Source organism: Mytilus californianus, unplaced genomic scaffold, assembly GCF_021869535.1.
Source record: "Mytilus californianus isolate M0D057914Y unplaced genomic scaffold, xbMytCali1.0.p SCAF_3, whole genome shotgun sequence".
Lineage (NCBI taxonomy): Eukaryota > Metazoa > Mollusca > Bivalvia > Mytilida > Mytilidae > Mytilus > Mytilus californianus.
Window position 1 is genome coordinate 129,790,266 of NW_026262679.1, and position 13,807 is coordinate 129,804,072.

The following is a 13,807-nucleotide window of genomic DNA, read 5'->3' on the forward strand; positions in this document are numbered from 1 at the left end:
TGTTAACTTTGTGCTTTATTTGGCCTTTATTTTATTTGATTGTCCCAGCTGAAGAGTCTTTTGCATACAAAAACACGTGTCTGGCTCTCGAAATTATCCGCCTGGTATCTGTGATGATTGTTTTTAACAACCGTGTTTCAATGACAATGCTAGTGACGTTTTCCTCCCAAGGGTACCACCGGCCCAGTAGTCAGTTCTTCTGTGTGGACATAAATAATCATTGATATGGTCTCATTTACAAATGAACTGTTTGTACACAACTTTGTATTATTCGAAATTCTCAGGATTTTGTCCTTGGGGAAAATATTTACTAAGCTGTATTAAACAAAAAGTTTGGGAATTTTAGGTTCTAAATACTCTTCAACTTCATACTTTATTTGACTTGTAAATTGTTGATTCGAGCGCCACCGATGAGTCTTTTGTAGATAAAATGCACGTCGCGCGTACAAAAGTATAGACCTGGTATCTTTGATGAGGTTTGTTTCTAATATGTCTGTTTGTATATTTTGGTTTCATGTTAATGTTTGTCCTTTTTACTCATGAGTTCAAATGACTTTTTAATGAGCAAGTTAAGTGCAATAGGCATTAGGACATTAATTATCCCCTTACAATATGTATACGTGTCGTACATGTGTTGAATTTTGTGGAGATAAGACCAGATTTCAATTGATAGATCAATTACCTAACGACCTAATTTTGATAAATTATGACCGATTAAGTTATAGTAGGTGTTCATTAATATTTTAAAAAGTATCTAAAGGATTTACACTTAAAAACGTATTGAAACAATTTAAATTAGAAATAAATATACAGTACTTGCAATCTTAGGCGTTACTATTTTAGCGATCAATCAGCGGTCATCGATCAGTTACCGATTAGTCAAGTTCGCGTCAAACTCACGTCAACAATCCGTCAGACTTATAGTTAAAAATTTTTTTACTGATCAGACGGATCGGACGGATCGGACCGATTGAGCTTTCTGACGGATTGAACTCTACTACGTCACATGATGAACTAATACAGATTACGGAATCTTAGTTTCGTTTCATTTAATTAAAATGGCGCCATGGGAAATACACAACGTTCAAGTACAAAAGATCAACAGTTTTTTTAGTAATTATATAACAAAGTTTGAAGAATTTAAAAAGAAAAGAAATATGCAAATAAAACTGATTTTAAAAATTATTAAAAAAGAATGGTGATTTTCGTTTTCATTAAGGTTATATATTTTCATACCCGAAGAGTGCTAAAACGGTTTTTATCGCGATTGTGATTTTTTTCCGAAAAAAACATTGCATTTTTTTTTATTGGTAATTTCAAACAATACGAACAACATTTTAGTATATTTTCTCTGATACTCTTTTAATTTATTTAAAACAACCAATCCTGAACAACAAACAGTACAAAATCCAACGGCGGTCAATAATTTCCATTTAAATAAAGAAATGATTGCATTCTTTTTCAACAAAAACAAAAGTTTATGTATATTTATCCTTCATTTATTCACATTTTATACAAAATTACTTATCTAAAGGCATTTACAATGACTGATTGCAATTGACGTTGCATTATTTCTGACATAAAAGAAGAAATATTTGCATTTTTAAGCAACGCGAACAAAAATTAAGTATCTTTTCCCTGAAATTCAGCAGAATTTATGAAAAACACCAATCCTGATGTACAAAAAGTACAGAAATCAAATGGCGGTTCATAATTTCTATCAAAATAAAGAAATTATTGCATTCATATTCAACACAAGCAAAAGGTTAAGCCTTATATATTTAAAATTCTCATAAAAAATCTTATCTTGAGGCCTTTAAAATAACTAGTTACAAAATCATTGCATTTTTTTTTTATCAAAAAAAAGAAAAATTAAAATTTTTAAACAATGCGAACAATATTTTAGTATATTTTCTCTGATATTCTTTTAATTTTATGAAAAACAACCAATCCTTAACTACAAAAAGTATCACGAAGAAATATATATAAACTGACATTAGGCCATCAAAATCTTTATATCAATTTTGCTAAAAACCTCCTCAACTTCCACTGTTTGTTGAGAAATAGACAATTTCATAAACGTTCCATTGCATTTGCAGATTAACTGGTGTTTTAAAAGTAGATTTGTTAAAATTTATGAAATCTTGAATACACGATATCTATTATCATTAATTGTGGACTAGGAGTGTTAAGAGAATAATTGGTATACCTTTAGATTGGTTCAGCTAGAATTCGGTTATTAAAATACGTATTGTGAGTCGATGGCTCCTTCATCTATTCAACATTATCACCATATCATAAACGATGAGGCATTATGGTTTCTGTTAAAATAATCATTATATATCTTGCATTGAAAAATTGAATTCAAATTTTATTTCGAGTAAAATACTTTTACAATGAAAAATGCACACTTTTCACGTCAACGGCTTATTACCAGCACAATTACTTTTTCTCTATAAAACAATAAATTGGATTTGATTAAAGTCAATAATTGTCTTTAATAAACACATCATAGATACCAGGAATGAAATTTTGTATATGCGTCAGACGCGCGTTTCGTCTACAAAAGACTTATCTGTGACGCTTCCATCAAAAAAGTTAAAACAAAATAACGATCGAAGTTGAAGGGCATTAGGGACTAAAAATTTCCTAAACGTTTTGCCAAATACAGCTAAAGTAACATATTTCTGAGATAGAAAAGCATTAGTATTTCAAAAATTCAAAGGTTTGTAAACAGTTAATTTATAATTATAACTATATCAATGATAATTCATTTCAACACTTTCTTGTTATATAACAATTATGTCAGTGTGCAAAACTGAATGACTCTCCGAACAATTTGATAATTAATATTATATAACATTTTATAACTTTCAAGTAACAGAAAAAGGTTAACTGCATAGATACAATTATTTGTGAGAACGCCAAGGAATAAAATGACTAAAAAATATTCCTCTCCGATATATATAATGCCTTTCATTAATGTTTGAAACATTAACTGCACTATGTTTTATAAAAATATAAGTAAGAAAATGCTTCCAAACATGGAAGATTCCAATTTTCCATTGACCTTTTAACGTTCTGGTTCTTCTTATTGAGGTCTCTTTTTGCCTTATACCTCCTTAACAATTATGGCAGTGTGCAAAACTGAATTACTCTCCGAACAATATAATGATTAATATTGTAGGAGTAATACCACCATTGTTTTTCCCGTATTAGTCTTTGTTAAATTGGTACTTTTCAAAACATTGTGCAGTATTTATCGTAGTTTCAAAAAAAGAAATACTTGGCATGAGTAAAGTCTTATCCTGTCCAGTACTACAGTAAAAATGTCACATTTCATTACATATAAGATAATTACTATCAATGGAAGTTACCCAACAAAATTTTAACCCTTTTTTTCCTGTTTACAAGCTTTAGTAACCATGTAACCTCAAGTTTCCAAAATATTTTATGGAAACACCAAATAAAACAAGAATGGTGCTTTGAAACACCTAAGATATATGTTCATTTCTCAGAATTTTTTTACTGCAATGAATTGTAGGATTAATTTCCTACAACTGTCAGATTCAAGGGAATATTTTTTGGACCCATTTTTTGTATGAAATCGGATGTTATGTACTATGACTTGATTGTATTACACTTTGTATTAAAATATATAAATTCTAAAAGACAGAAAATAAAGGTTAACTGCGTAGATACAATTAATTCTAAGAACACCAATGAATAAAATGACAAAAATGAATATTCCTCTCCGAAAATATCTTTTATTTATGTTTGAAACATTTACTGCACTATTTTTTTTTATAAAAAAAATAAGTACGAGAATGCTACCAAACATGCAAGGTTTCAACCTTTTTATTGACCTTTTAACGTTTTGGTTCTTATTATTGAGGTCTCTTTTTGACTGATAGCTCCTAAAGTATATTCACACTTTTGACTTTTAAATTCTTGAGATTTTAGTGTTCTTTGTTCAGGCAAATTCAGATAGGCATTCAGGCCGCACCAAATTTATTTATATACTAAGTCATTTGGTAGTTTCTTCTATGACTTTAACAAAATTCATCATAATAAAATATGATCATTTCGCTCACAAAAAAAAATGTTTTGATCAATTGTTGATTGTAAATAATTTTCAGTATAAAATTGAATAAATTATTTTGATTGATTTGTGGTGTCATGTATAATACATCATTCTCTATTAAGAAACGAGCAATATAAAAGGCTTCTTGAAACAAACATTCAGCACAAAACTGGACCATCGCACCGAATCAAGTAAGTTTCTTTAGTCTGTCATTGTAAAACTGACTGTACATTCTGTATAGCAACTGTAGTATTTAACTTTTTGTCGATTTTTAAAATTGAGAAAATTTTCCGTATATTATTTTAGACATATGGCAAGATACCACTTTTCGAATTGGTCCCTTTCACATCAATTATTCCCTAATTGTTAAACAATACAAAAGAAATCTGGAAGAAAAAGCATACAACCGCCAGCAATAAAAGATCTTATTTTTATTGAAATATGGTTTCGATGGAGTAATGATCTTACATCTTTTATCAAAACAATAAAGCTTGAAAATCATAAGTTACCAATGAACTTTGTGAATTAATATCCTTTGATGGATTAAAGACTATATACCTTTTTACTACGTAATGGTATTCAAACCATAATAATTATAGTATATTATAAAAATTACTTGCAGTACTTTATAGAATGCAAGGATATTGCTTTTGACTAAGCAAGTGAACTAGCACTATTTTTTTAAAAATATTTTGTCCCTTTTATATGCAGATGATTATGTTCTATTTAAGCAATTGCAATGTATTACAGCTGACTTTTTACTTTTTGATTTTATAACTTATCACATTTGTCGGATCTCACACATCCTTGGCTTTCAAATATTCGGCTTTGAGTGTTTCGAATGAATGTTGACCCAAAAAAGTGTTTCCAACGAAGAAAATACTACATAAGTGGCAACTAAATGTTAATTATCAATAGTAAAACAAAATGATAGATAGTGTCAAGTAGTTTGATTTCTAACAATACACTTATTATATTACTAAAAGTGATATAAAATGGTTAAAGAATTAAAATATAATTGTTTGCAAGAAGTAACCTTTTTTTTAAGCAAGTGACAATTTTCGTGAGAACACGATTGGTATTGCATGAAGTTTGAAAAACATACAGGTGAAAACACTTTGTCTGTTGATTTCCGTTTGACAGAAAAGGAATTGTGGTCTAAACGTCAATAAGACAGCAACCCATAAAAAACCCAAACAACATCTAGAAAGTTAAAGATGTGAAATTCTTTACGGTAGGCGGTTATGGTAGCCTTTTCCTCAAGTCCTCTACTCATATCAAAAACTTGGATATGTATGATTGATCGTTTCGAAGGTGTAAAATTTTCACATATGTGACCCGCAATGACATTTCCAGGCTTATGGAGTTAAAACGTCATTGTGAGAAAAACGTAGCTATTAACGTTACGTCAAATTATGTATGGGGACATACAAGTTTATTTCTATACTAAATGTAGAGTCTGGATGCTTTTAATAATCAAATATGAAATATCTTTTTAAGGTTTTCACTATAACATTAGAAATAATCGTATTATTCGGCAACATGAAGTTTGGTACTTTTCACATGTTTTACTTCTCTTTTTTAAAACGTGACATTTTACACAGAGTTATCTCCATGTAGTGTTATGTACCATCTTAATAATACCATAATACAATAATTTATTCAAAAATCTTTCTACTGCTTGTTTAAATTTACGATTTAATACTACACCATTTATGTGATATTTGTCGCTGGAGTATATAGGCAAACATAATCAGATTAATTAAATCAAAATTGATTCCAAATATAGTACTTCTATCACACATAACCGTTATGTCCAGGTTTTTATCATAAAAAGTGATAAATTTAGAAAATGTTTGTATTGTCCCGTATGGAATAATAAATACTACCATTTTCCGTATACTATGTGACAACAAGCACACATTAATATCGCAATTATCATTTCAAGAAATAAATGCAACCCCTGCAATTGTGTTTAATCTTTTGAAAATAAACATAAGATTTGGTAGAATTTGGTTCTTTGATATAACATTAAAAGGTATAATGGTGATTTAAGGACCTGTTCCTATTAATTGTATCATTGAAAAATATATGTGAATGACGGACATGTTCATTCGTTTGAATTAAAGGCTAACACGACTTCAGCAGTTCCGAAATATTTTGGTCCATTTCTTTTTTGAGTCGCATTTCAAGCATTAATTTATTATGAAAGTTGTAATTGTATATGTTCATATTATTCTTTTGCTTTTCAAAACCAATTACATACTTTACTCTCAATATATTCACCATATGTATAACATATCAACAGACAAAGAATAAGTGTACAGTTACAGTATACACATTATAATTTTCAAAGCTATAGTTTTTGAATAAAACAAAATGTCTTTTTTCCTTCTCTTAATGTCTCCATTTACTTATAAGGCTATACATTAGCATGCAATTGAACTGGTTCATTTATACAATAAAACCAAGTTGTTAGATATACTATGTTTAATGTCCAGTGGTAAATATTCCAAGGATATTGATTACAACAACTTGTAAATGATATTTAAAATCTGTTTGTGCTAGTCATATACGTTGAGTCGTAATTTTTTGTTCGCTTACTCACAAGTGTTTAATTGGTTAGGGCAAACATGATTAAATTAAAACATGGACATCAATGCACCGAATCCAAGAAATATACGGATATTATCAACAAAGTAGAAACAATTAAAGCCCAAATACGTTGTCCAATACGTGTGAAAAAAAATTTCTGCATATTTAGCAGTTTTGAAATATTTTTGATTGTTTAACGCGTTCAATTAAAGTTTATTTACAACTAAGTATACAATAATTTGGTATATGAACAATTTATCAAAACATCAGTACAGTTATGTACTCGAGCTTTACCAAAACAAAACTCAATAGTACATAAACTAACGAGTTAAATTGATCATAAGTACCATTTGTTTGAACAAAAAGCTACGGATTGGCACACGCATAACAGAAATTTGAACAAACAACTTAACTTCAGACTATTGTATTCGGGATTCAATTATTGAATAATACGTAATTTATAGTGTTCTCGACTTTATCAGAATGCAGATTTTAGTTGGTATACTCCTGGTCATCTGTACCGCAGTCAGCGCATCCTTTAAAGGAGGATATGGAATAGGATATGGAAGAGGTGGATACGGAGGTGGATACGGAGGATACGGTGGAGGATACGGAGGATATGGTGGATTCGGACTTGGATTCGGAGGATATGGTGGATTAGGCGGATACGGAGGATATGGTGGATTAGGTGGATACGGAGGATATGGTGGATTCGGTGGTGGATATGGTGGTTATGGAGGTGGATATGGCAAAGGAAAAGTTGTTATTGTAAAAGGTGGTTATGGTGGTTATGGTGGTTATGGCGGTTATGGTGGTTATGGTGGTGGATTTGGTGGATTTGGTGGATTTGGTGGGTACGGAGGTGGATATGGAGGTTATGGTGGTTATGGCGGTTACGGTGGTGGATTTGGTGGTTATGGAGGTGGATATGGCGGTTTCGGAGGTGGATATGGATATGGAAAGGGCAAAGGTAAGATAACGTCTGTTTTAAATGAATAATGACTATTATTTTCTGACTGAATTTTTATTGTCCAACGAATGGTTTACATTCATTTATTTGTTTGAGTACAGTAACTATATTGACATATTATTTTCTACTTTTTAACACGATACCCTATGATCAGATGCTATACAGGTAGCAAATCAAATAATCCTACCGCCTTTTGAAAGTAAGTTTTAAGAAATCAAATAAATTTGTTTCACGGTGTTAACATTCGATAGTAGCCTTATTATGAGCCCGGCATGATATATTATGAATTCCTTCCCAAGAAATCTTAAAACAATTGTTTTACAACAAAAATAAACGAATAAAACGAGACGTTCCGAATTACTGTACATCATGTTTTTAACTTATCATTGGTCAATATATTTTAGTACAGGAGAAACGTAAAATCTGAAATTATAAATCATTAGGTTATGTCCACTCGATCATTGAATTTTTATCTCGTCACTTGCTTTCATTTCGTATATGTTTTTTTCTCGTCAAAAAGGGCACTAAACTTTTCTATTTACCGATCTTCAAAAAAAAAAAAAAAAAAAAAATAATAATAAATAAATGTTATTAATATTTTGAATCCAGCTTAAAGTTGAAGTTTAAACGCTTTGAAATTGTGAGATGCAAGCAGCTTATTTAAATTAGAAGTATGTGTGATATTACTGTTATGTTCCTAATCATAATATTAGAATAATAATTAATTGTTACATATTTCTATTAATTATTCATATTTACACTAAATAAACATGTAATTTCTTTTACCAATTTAAAAAAAAATTCTAATTTGTTTCAAACTACCTTAAGGATGTTCGCTCCTCTTGTTTTTGAATTTTTGTCAGATATTCGGAGTCCTCTGGTTTTATCCATTTAGTACCCATTAAAAATTTTGCCCATTAAGCTCTACTTTTCTTTTCATAATTTTATTACATATAGTTTAAAAGCCATATTTGAAAATCTTATAAAAACCTTGTTATTTTTTACATAGTTTTTGAAAGAAAATGCTGCCAATGTTAATTTTATGAAAATTCTAGAGAGAATCATTTCCCGCCAAATTTTCAATGGCTTATATCTCAAAAACAAGCACATGGACCTATCATTTTTTGCTTCTTTTTAAGTTCCGTTATAAATATACTATCAATTCATAACAGTCTTTTAAAAAGCTTGTTATTTTGAAACAGAGTAGCGAACATCCTTAAGGTTTGCACGAAGTTCACAAACAATTTGTGAATATAGTGTTGTTTCATTAGGTGCTCGGAGCGTATAATTCTTTGGTTGCTTTTATATATTATATGGTTCTTTTTGTTATTCTACTGGGTGTAAAAATATTGACAAATGCCAATGTCGTATGAAGCGTGAAAGCAACCGTTTAATGTTTACACAACTCTTTTAAATCACTTAAAGACATACTCATGTATATAAATCGTTATGCTACAACTGTGAAAGTGCGAATTATATCAAGTCGTATGATTTCATTGTTTTAAAGTTGCCACGATCATGAGAAGTCATAGATTACTGGAATATTATTACTTTTAGAATGAATGGTCATTCAAAATTTATTACATGTACGGAATCGTATGAAATTTACATGACATCTAACTATACACAATTGAATATTTATCTCATGTATAATGTGAATCGACTTTCAGCAAAAAAACAATTACTATTGTAAATAGATTAATGAACTTAGGAAGGAAATGCGAGAAAAAAAAAGGAATGAAATAAACGTCAATAAGACAACAATGCGACATAAACAAAATTTGTATACATCAAAATACACGGAATAATGCAAAAATATAATTGTTAAAACAAATCTGATGAAAATAACTGAAATTAAAATTTGAGATATAAATACAGACAAACACCTCATAAAATGATAACTTCCCAAAGGCAAGGTCATGCTTTAACATATATTTATTTTGTTTTGTAGGATATTAAATGCAGAATCTCTTCAAAAACGGATAGCGAATAGTATTCTTTTTTACATTTCTGATATAAATTATAATCCATGCACTGAAAATGTGTTGAAGTTTTCTTTGAAAAATCTATAGTTTCTGCAAAGATTAAAGCCCCTACAATCAAGTCGAACGGAATATCAAGTCAACTAAGAAAACGTCATGTCAAAAATAACTTTTTGCAACGCTGGACACTACAATTCCTCATGCTCTTTTTCTTTGCATTTCACGTTTTAGGTTAAGGCAAATTTTACTTTGTGAATACCACACAGATTCACTCAACACACACCAAACCTGATATCATCAAAACGATGGATTTTTCGATCGTAGAAATATTTGTTGAGTTTGATGTTCGACCTTTAGAGTAAAAGTAAAGTCGCCCGATCTGTAATTTTACAGATTCATTTGGAACCTCTATTTCTGTGTAGTATCGCTGCAGCAGCGCCTGCTTGCATACAAACTATATACATTGTATTACCCAGTTAATACGATACTTCATGGCATGCGTTTGTAGATTGAGAGAAAATGCAAGATCTACCAGAAAGCTGACATTTAGTATTGCTAATAAAAGTCAGACTAGTAAGGTCCTATTGTTTAAAAAAGTGGCTTAAAACTACACCATAAAATTTGTAGTCAATGTACAATGTGGAATGTGTATCAGATAAAATTTCTAATTATACAAAACTCCTGGCTCCTTGATTTAAAACTAAATTGTCAATGCAATATCGAAAAAGTACTGGAACCTTCAAAATTGTAAATGCAATAACTGACAATTTTGTAATTTCGTATATTTTCTTTCAACACCAAGAGTGGCCTGTTATCAAGACCTATATATAATATTACTTTAGCATCTGAATAAACTAAGGCTGTGCGGTCGTTGATACAAATCAGAATAAAAAAAAAACTGAATGAGTCTATAAATACACATGCTATATCAATCTTCAAAGACCCAAAAGTTGTAAAGCACCTGTCCTACTTCTATAACAAATATATTGTTGTTCCCGCAGATAAAACCCCAAACAACATAGTTTTGGTTTGTAAATCACACTCCACAAAATGCTTAATATATGAATAAGGTATTGAAAATTCACTTGGAAACTCAACATATACCCCCACGACCAAGGAGGAAATTCTAGAATATCAACCATAGATGAAGATCTTCCCTTACTGTAGTGAATACCTAAATTAAATAAGTTTCCTTACAAACAACGTTATATTGCTGGGTTTTTCAAGTGCTCCACGAAACTTTATCAGCAATTAAAACTGGGCTTCAAAGTTACTGTGAAACTGCTTATTCTAGAGGCAGTGTGAATCGGATGAGGATGATACAAATATTTCACAGATCTTTTATAGTACATACAATTTTTCGTCTTGCATTAGTATTAAAACATTTGACTTTCTACCCTTTAGACAAGTAGTCCCTATTCTAAACTAAGAGACAAATTGAAAGAATTGGTCCTGCTTAGTTTTATAACAAATAATGGCCAAAGTAGATACATGTATCTTGTGTTAGGGAGGTATTAATCTTACTTTGTAAAAACTACTCTGATTCAAAAATTCTCTGAAACTGACATTGTCCAGATGCTTGATTTCTTGATTGGCAACATATTTATTGCGCTGTGAGAACGTGTTTTGCAAAAAAATAGGGTTGATTGAGAACAACACTTTACGAAAAAAAAGAGATGATTCCAGCTTCCCAATTGTGAACTTTCCATTTCTATATATCTCATTCTAGCAGTGCCTGCATATGGAGTATATATCTCCCATTCGATACGATATTCAAAGGCTTGCATTTCCTATCATGATTTCCTTGATAGGGTGTTGCTGCTCACAAGGACGTTTTGAATCAAGAGTTCCAAGTGGTGAAGTTAAAATAATCCGTTTTTAAATTTTACGGACGCAATCACGAGTTGGTTGACCGTTATGGAAAATCTGTTTCACAGATGACGACGGATATGTTCCAATTGTCGTTACAACAAACCCGTCCTCTTTCTCCCGAATGTGACATTCCAAAAAGTTAAATAACAAAAATACCTAACTCAAAGGAGAACTCGAAACGGAAAGTCCCTCATCAAATGGCAAAATCAAAAGCTCAAACACATCAAATGAATGGAAAACAACTGTCATATTCCTGACTTGGTACAGGCATTTCCTTATGTGAAAAATGGTGACGTAAACATGGTTTTATAGCTAGCTTAACCTCTCACTTTTATGACAGTCGCATATAATTCCATTATATTGACAACAATGAGTAGTGAACAAAGCAAACAGACATAATAGATAAAAATGTCAAAATTAGGGGTACAGCAGTCAACATTGTGTTATAATCTTAATCACTATATAAACTAATAAATAAGTCAACAAAGAAAAACAAAATGGCATATAGACAATGCACATAAGCAAAAATGAAAGACAAGAATACAAAAACATAACCACAGCACAAACACACAATGGTGGGATGCATAAGTACCGAGCCACGCTAAAAGGATATTAACAAAAATGAACTAAACAGTTAAGTATGATAATTTACAAAGACAAATAAAAGAACACTATAACATGAAATTAAGATCATACGCCAGTACTTAGAATCTATACTTCAAGACCATCATGTATAATTTGTGAAGTTGATATGATATATATTTATCAACAAGGTCTTAGTATCTTCCAATGAACTTTTTTTTTAGAAAAAAGACGAGTACGTTCTTTGACATAACCATAGTTCATCAACCGTCTGCTCAGACATTGGTGAAGTTTTATAAAGTCTGAGCAGCAGCTGCACGCTCTTGAATACCGAATGAGTTAGGAAATGTATATACCATATGCAGGTGAAGTTGGTATATTCTTACTAAGGTTGGGAAAATTGATAATTTCAAAATTAAAATTGACATGTCTCGTTTGTGATAGTTTCTGGTACTGAGATGATCGCTTATGTCAAATCCCAGGTAAAAGTCTAAAAATGAGGCGGAGGAAGTGTCGGTTGTTCCTTTAATTTTTAGTTCTGGAGGATATATAAATAAAGGCAACAGTAGTATACCGCTGTTCGAAACTCATAAATCGATAGAGAACCCAATCAGAAGATAAGGGAGATGCGTACAATTCGTTCCAATAGGAATTTTGTTGAAAAGTCTTCCTGGAAATTCAACAAATATGTTGTCAATAAGAAACTCCAGCATACTGATCACTTGTTCCTCTGTGTAGCATGTTTTACCTTTTTGTTCACTATTAACAAAACATGCCGTATGGTATCCCAAAGTAATAAATGTATAGCGTATGCTACCATTTTCATATTGAAAAGCAGTGTAGATTATTTCTTTTAGACGATTTTTTCGATTTCATGGGGAATGGTGGTATACAGGGTTGAAAAATCAAAACTTTGATAGAATTCATTTCAGAGAAAGATCAAGATTTAAAATTATACAGAAGTTCTTTAGAGTTTTTTATAATCCACATATGGTTAATATCATTACGCGAGTAAACAGTTTCAGAGTATTGCTGAAGACCCTCTTTAACTGCGGACAGAATTTTTGTCAATCTAATGGACAATTCCTTTGTAGAACATGCAGATGAGCCGGCAATATACCGTTGCTTGTATGAAATTTTGTTAAGCGTAGGTATCCAAGTAAGTCCTCAGATTTGCGTTTCTATGTAATGTCCATTGAAGCCATGAAAGACTCACGATTCGCCAAAATCATATCCTTGTCAAATGATTTGTTTTTGTATGTGGGATTACCTGAGTTCTCATTTGGTCCTAATTCTTTTACAAGACACTCGTAGTAGTACGATTTACATACAAAGACAATATCATTTGAAGCTTTGTCCGCAGGAACAACAACATATATATCGTGAAGAGATGATAGACATTTCACAGCTTATTTTTCTCTGAAAAAGGACTTTGATCACGCAGTTTTTCAACTTATAAATTTATCAGAGAACCGATTGTTTTCACACATTCTGATAAAGTGTCCAGTACAACTTCTTCTCGTTTATCCCATGCTCTGGCGTAGTCCTCAATGTAATACATACTTCTTTTGAAGTTATGTTTCAAATTGATGTGATTTGGTTCTCTGATCTTAGAACCATGAGATATCAAGGTCCTGCAATACTTGCTTATAGTTAAATACTCTAGATACAATGGTTTTGGTGTAACTGTAGGATACAATAGGAACACACTGATTTTGAAAA

At 31.0% G+C, this 13,807-nt stretch overlaps 1 long non-coding RNA gene across 2 annotated transcripts in view; it reads left to right on the plus strand.

Annotated features, from left to right (window-relative positions):
* The window catches only part of LOC127736206 (uncharacterized), a 56,925-nt gene that overhangs the window by 31,083 nt on the left and 12,035 nt on the right, over nt 1-13,807 (plus strand). Inside the window, exons 2-3 of one of the 2 annotated variants that reach the window (XR_007998852.1) lie at nt 7,368-7,385; nt 7,602-7,620. This is a non-coding gene — a long non-coding RNA (uncharacterized LOC127736206). Of the gene's footprint in view, nt 1-7,367; nt 7,386-7,601; nt 7,621-13,807 lie in introns of those variants that run through there. The other variant, XR_007998851.1, reaches the window with a different exon arrangement.